At 36.8% G+C, this 6,000-nt stretch overlaps 1 long non-coding RNA gene across 1 annotated transcript in view; it reads left to right on the plus strand.

Annotated features, from left to right (window-relative positions):
* LOC122789114 overlaps window positions 1–5,147 on the plus strand; it is a 116,389-nt gene extending 111,242 nt beyond the window's left edge. Inside the window, exon 2 of the long non-coding RNA XR_006362769.1 lies at window positions 4,318–5,147. This is a non-coding gene — a long non-coding RNA (uncharacterized LOC122789114). The remainder of the gene's footprint in view (window positions 1–4,317) is intronic.
* The last annotated feature ends 853 nt before the right edge of the window (window positions 5,148–6,000 follow it).

Below are 6,000 nucleotides of genomic sequence, written 5' to 3' on the forward strand. Positions count from 1 at the left end.
CTAGAATTAACTTATATGAAGAACTATTGTAAATAGTCCTTAAGAACAACTATATTTTATTTGAAAGGAACTACTACTTACAAAACAAAGTGGTGGTCATGGCTTCTTCCTGTTGTTCTCTTTTTGCTAATATAGTCATGGTATAGTGGGAGAACCAGTTTCTAACTATGGACAATTATGAGCGCTACAGAAGACTTTATGTTAGATATCTGGATGATATATTTATCATTTGGAAAGGTGGAAAAGAAAACTTTCCCGCTTTCTTTGAATATATTAACAATGGCACTACATTTTTGAAGTTCTTATATGAAATAGCAGATTACCTTATAGCATATTTAGACGTCAAACTTGGAAAAGACAAAGGGAGATATTATTCTCATATACACAGAATACCTACCTATGCCTATACCCTCTTATATTTTGATAGTGCCCATCCTATAGCACAAAAAACAGATGTGGTGAAAGGCCAGTTCGTGAGAGCAGCCCGTATGATCATCCAAGATTAACACTTCATTCAGGAATGTAACAACTTAAAAACTATGTTTCTTAGGCAGAGTTATCATATATGCTTCATTAATACCCTCATGTATGAAGTGATTAATAAGAGGGATAGCAATCGTTTTGTCCCTAATTTATCTTATGAGACTAATATTTCAACTAACCAGACAGAACAAACTTTAAAGGCCAACTCAAACACAGTTACTTTGAACCAGATAACTTATTGACAATCATTTATCACTACTTATAATTTAAACAGTGATAGTATAAGGATGAATTGAAAGAAAGACTGGATGATTTTGACAGAGGATAGGTCTCTACTAGAAAAATAGGCTATATCCCCCAGGATAGTGTATAAGAGAAGAAGAAATTTAAAAGCTTTATTAGATAGAGGGAATACATTAGAATATACCAAGAGGGAAGGTATCATGAAAAAATGTGGGCATTGTAGTTATTACAAACACATCAAAATAGGGACTACAGTTAGTTTGAATGAACATGAACATACATTAAAAAGGAAATTTGACTGTGAAAAAAGGGTGTTTTTTATGTAGCCTTGTGTCAAGCATGTCCATGGATTTACATTGGGAAAACTGAATGGAAAATCAAAGAACGTATTTATGAACATGTGTACAAAATAAAAAAAGAAAAGAATACAAATGTGCTATTTAAACATATTCAAAATAATCCTGGACATCTTTTCAAGTTTACAGTCTTGGAAAAAATATCCCAAAATGAGAGGAGGGGTCCATGGACACTTACCCTTGAAAAGAGGGAGTTATTTTGGCAGCTTTATTGCAGTGCCTTTAATTGGCCTGGTTTGAATGAGCATTGCTCTATTATGTACCTATTGAGACTAATGTTTTTACTTAGATAAGTGGATACTTCATTGGTACTAGGATATGACTTAATATTAAATTTATATAATGTCTTAATGTTAATTTTTATTTTAACTTATTTTTATGCGCCATGTTGTTACATTTTCACAGTAGAACTACTATATTAAATGCATTTTTGCAAGAAATCATTTTAATGTATTAGTATTAGCACTTTAAAATCTAGGAGATGTGATTTTGGAGGTTTAGGATCATGTGATTTTATGGTTATTTATACAATGAGTTTACAAATGGTTTTTAGTCTGAAAAAGTTTTGTTTGTAACAAGATGAAAGTGCTTATTATGTTTATTAAACTTTTCGAGCAGTACTACATCATGACCGGTGTGGTTTCCTACAGACCTGCTTAGTTTGTCTTTATTGTGTGGATCTAATCTACAATTTATACAGCCAGTATTGTACCATGATGACAACATAACTGAGTGTTGCTATACAAAGCATAGTTGGTAGAAGCAATAGAATAGCTTGAGTGGCAAGCTATGCTTATCCATTTCTAGACAAATTCCAAAAGGAACCACCTGTGCTGTCAGCCATCTTGTTTTTCAATACACTACACAAGCAAAGATGTCTGATGATTAAAAGCTGTAACACAATTGAAATGCAGTGGGGAGTTGGTCCTCTTTGTCCATATGGGGCAGTAGGGAAACTCAGCATTTTGTTGGTCTCATAATGAGGCACCATACTCATGTCTTTGTGTACCATTGTTGACAAAGGGTAGTTGAAATATACTATATGTATGATAGTATGACAGTCCTTCATTCCTGATACTGTCAGTCCATGTAGCATGCACTGTTGCTGATATAAGATATCCAGCACTGCATAGAGTCATCTGGGTAGATGGCAAAAACATAGCTGTGTTGTCAGCTGTGTGTGATTATAATAATTTGTCCCTTCAGTGTAGAATGTTAACAGAAAGCCATGCTAATGAGTAATTATTTTATAGGGTTTGAAACCCTCTAGCAAAGCCAAACAGCATAATATGGATGGAAGAAGAGGTTGACCAATGTCCACAATGACCTGTTTCATACCATAGTAATATACTAATAAAGGTAGAATGGCACTTGGTACAGATCTGAGCAACTGAACTCATCACAAATGTGTCACATGCATGGCAGTTGTTAGTGCAGAGTTTGGTTCTTCATGGGTGAGGCAGTACTAATATGATGGAGCAGTGGAGCATGATGTGTACTCTTCATAGCCACAGTATATAAACTGCTATGTTTGGGTGTGTCAGTTCTGCTAGGAAAGGTAATGTGTTGTATACAGTTTGCTGGTGTTAAGCATGACTGGCAAGCTGCAATGTGGCCCCCAGTATTTCATGCATGCCACTCTGAGTGTAGTACACTTGTGGATGCTGAGCATTCTTAACCTATGTGGCATATTTACATGTGTCAGGGTATTTTCTTTTGATACAGTATGTAAAGCAGTGGCACAGGAGTGACACACTGTTGTTTTAACCAGATGAATATTATATTTCCTGTGTCTCACCGTATGACTGGATATCAGGCATCCACTCTGTTAGGCATGGCATGTGTGGTTGCTCATGTGTATCTTACATACTACTGCATTCTGAGTTAAAACACTGAGATGGGCCTTTTGTCATGTGATGTTACATCTGTCATCTGTATGCCCACATAAATTAGTCACCTATGTGCTGTTTTACTTGCTGCAGTCACACAGATGTTTTCAACCCCTCATGTTTGAAAGTAGTGAAGCACAGTGATTGCATGGTTATCATACAGCATATTATCTGGACATACATGCACATGCATATGCTCACACTACTGTTAGCCATGTTCCTTAGTGCTGCTTGAAGGACATGCTTGTTGTCACTGTCTATGTCATGCTCATACCACATTTTCATGTGAAATGTCCTGCAACAACATATGTAAATAATACACTATACTAATGTATTATTATTATTGCAGTTTGTAGGTCTGTAGATCATAATACTAATCATTAAAAATGAATTTGATGAGTGCCATTTTGTAATGTTGGTCACATTAACTCATTCATACTCACCATACAGATCCCGCTGTTTTTCACTCCACACCTACAGAGCTATATGTGTGGGCGGAGCTACCCTGTTACACTGAATCCTACACCACATCAAAGGCAGACCATACACAGCAATTTTACTGCAATGTGCCCTAACTGTAGGACTGAAACTGCAGTATTCATTGCCACTATTAAGCAGCTTAAACATGAAATAATTATTTAAATTGAATGAGTAAGGGGAAAAAGATGCAAAATAATTATTTAAATTGAATGAGTAAGGGGAAAAAGATGCAACATAATTATTTAAATTGAATGAGTAAGGGGAAAAAGATGCCTTACTATTTAAGTATTTTTTTTCATAGTTAAATTTAACTGTGACTCAGAACTCAAGGCAATTGTTGTTCATCCTGTCTGCATACAGGAGTCTGACAGGTTAGTTAACTAAGTTCTGGTATGACTGAATGAGCTGAAATAGCACTTTGATGAAATATGACCCAATATTAGTATTGCCTTACAAAACCCATGCAAAGGAAGAACATTTTTGCATTATCATCTCTCATGCTAGTGAAACAGCAGCTTCACCACTGTGAATATTTTGAAGATGTGCTTCATTACAGATGGGTTACAAAGACCAGAGGTCCAACAAACTGAAGCCAACTTCACACAATGGTCATAAAGCTTGTACATGTAAAGCAAGAAGACAAAAAACAGGAAGAGTGTGTCACAGATGTTGAAGAGAAGGGTAAATATTCAGGCCTTGGGCAAAATGAAAAAAAAAATAGAAAGATCTTAGAATAAAAATAAAATAGGGTGACTTGGCAGTCTGTTTGGTAAAATGCTATGGAATGCATATGTATCTCCCTAGTAAGTACTGTAAGCTCAGGACTGAATTGTGTGATGATGTTTCTATGGCTTTATGTTTTTCAGATCACTAGAAGGATGTGGATAAACATCAGTAGCAGGAGAAGACATGGTTTGGCACAGTGGTGCCCACATGGAAAGATGTGGAAAAGACACATGAAAGGCTAATTCAGCATCTCCATAGTGAAATGTTACAACAATTTCAGCAAATATATGCCAACTTTGTGTTACTGAACAAGCTGTTCACACCATCATGGCTGAGGTGAATAACAAGACAGTTCAGCTAGGAAACCTTCAGTGTGCAGATAACTCTAGTAGGAGTAGCCTTAGCATGCAACAACAAGTTATTCCTCAAAGTACTGTGGACCTCCTAGACAGTAGTTAAAGTGCAGGCTCTGTGCTCCATACACTTCACCATCACTTTTTTCCCAGTGTCCCTGGAATCCAGATGGGTTAACGCTTTGCCTTTGGGTAGTGTTAATCCTTTATTTTCTCATCCTGTGAAGTCATTCATATGCAGTGCTCTGGCTACCTGTTTGTGGCACTAGTATAGTGTCTCTTTTGGTCAACATACAGTTTTATGATCCTGCTATGACTGGTCACCCACAGTTTCTACCTCATTCTCTACCTCATGCTATGACTAAAGAGCTGAAAAATATGCAGCATTTTGGCAAACTAGGATCCTTAAATATTCCCAGAAGACGGCCACATATGGGAAACCAGGCCAGCTATTAAGATTTGCTCTTGTGGGGAAGCACTGAACATCCAGAAGGAGGGGGTACTTTATCCCCATTGATGGCCTCTGATGGAGATTCTATTTAAGCCTGTGCATATAGAACTGGATATTTATGCACTTGTACACATTTGTTTCCATAAAATGTTGCTGTTTAAACACATGCTGCTGTGTGTTGCCCTTATTGAAAATGTCTTGGATGCATTTTATGCATGTATATGTGTTCTATGTGATGTATGTATGGATTCAATCATTTTTCATAGGTCTTGCTGTGCAAGCTTCTGTGTCACATATACCTGCAGAGATAAGTATTTTGGTGTGGTGCTGGTCCTTTCTGATATTCTGACTTCATTTTTGCAGCTTGAGCTACATCTGTGACAGACAGGACCGGCCTGTAAACAGGTGACCTAGGTGAAAAGGCTGAATAGTGCACCTCCACCACTGCCCAACCTACCCTGGCCTACTAACATTATACAGATTACTTTTTTTGCCTTCTTTTTCTATCTCACAGTTTTTCTTACTCTTCAGTTTTTCCTGGCAGTTATTCATTCATTAATTCTGCAATTCATTGATTCATCCAACATGTTATATCTAGGCAACACTGCACTCTGACAACTGTGGAGGAAACAACTGCATTATTTTGGGGCCTGAAGGAGTGCAATCTCTCCAAAAGCCTTGAGGTTTCAAGATGCTCCAAAGTGCATTTTGGAGTTTTTAAACAACCCTTTCATCCAATGATTGCCTGAAGAAAAAACATAATCATGGAAAGAATATTCAGCCTTACTCTTCAACTGTGATTTTTCCTGCAACCTTTCAGAACTTCTTAATTGACCCAGACAACCATGTAACAACCAAATTAAGCTGGAGTCTGCTACACATCCAAAATCTATAGGGTTGTAGATGCTCTGAGATACATTTTAGAACTTTTTTTTCAACTTTTTGATCCAGTGATGGCCTGAGTAAATATCATGCATATAGGAAAACTCAATCCTACTTACTTGTTTCAAGGAAGGAAT

The sequence above is a fragment of the Protopterus annectens genome, chromosome 14.part0 (assembly GCF_019279795.1).
Source record: "Protopterus annectens isolate FY-2018-M chromosome 14.part0, PAN1.0, whole genome shotgun sequence".
Taxonomy (NCBI): domain Eukaryota; kingdom Metazoa; phylum Chordata; order Ceratodontiformes; family Protopteridae; genus Protopterus; species Protopterus annectens.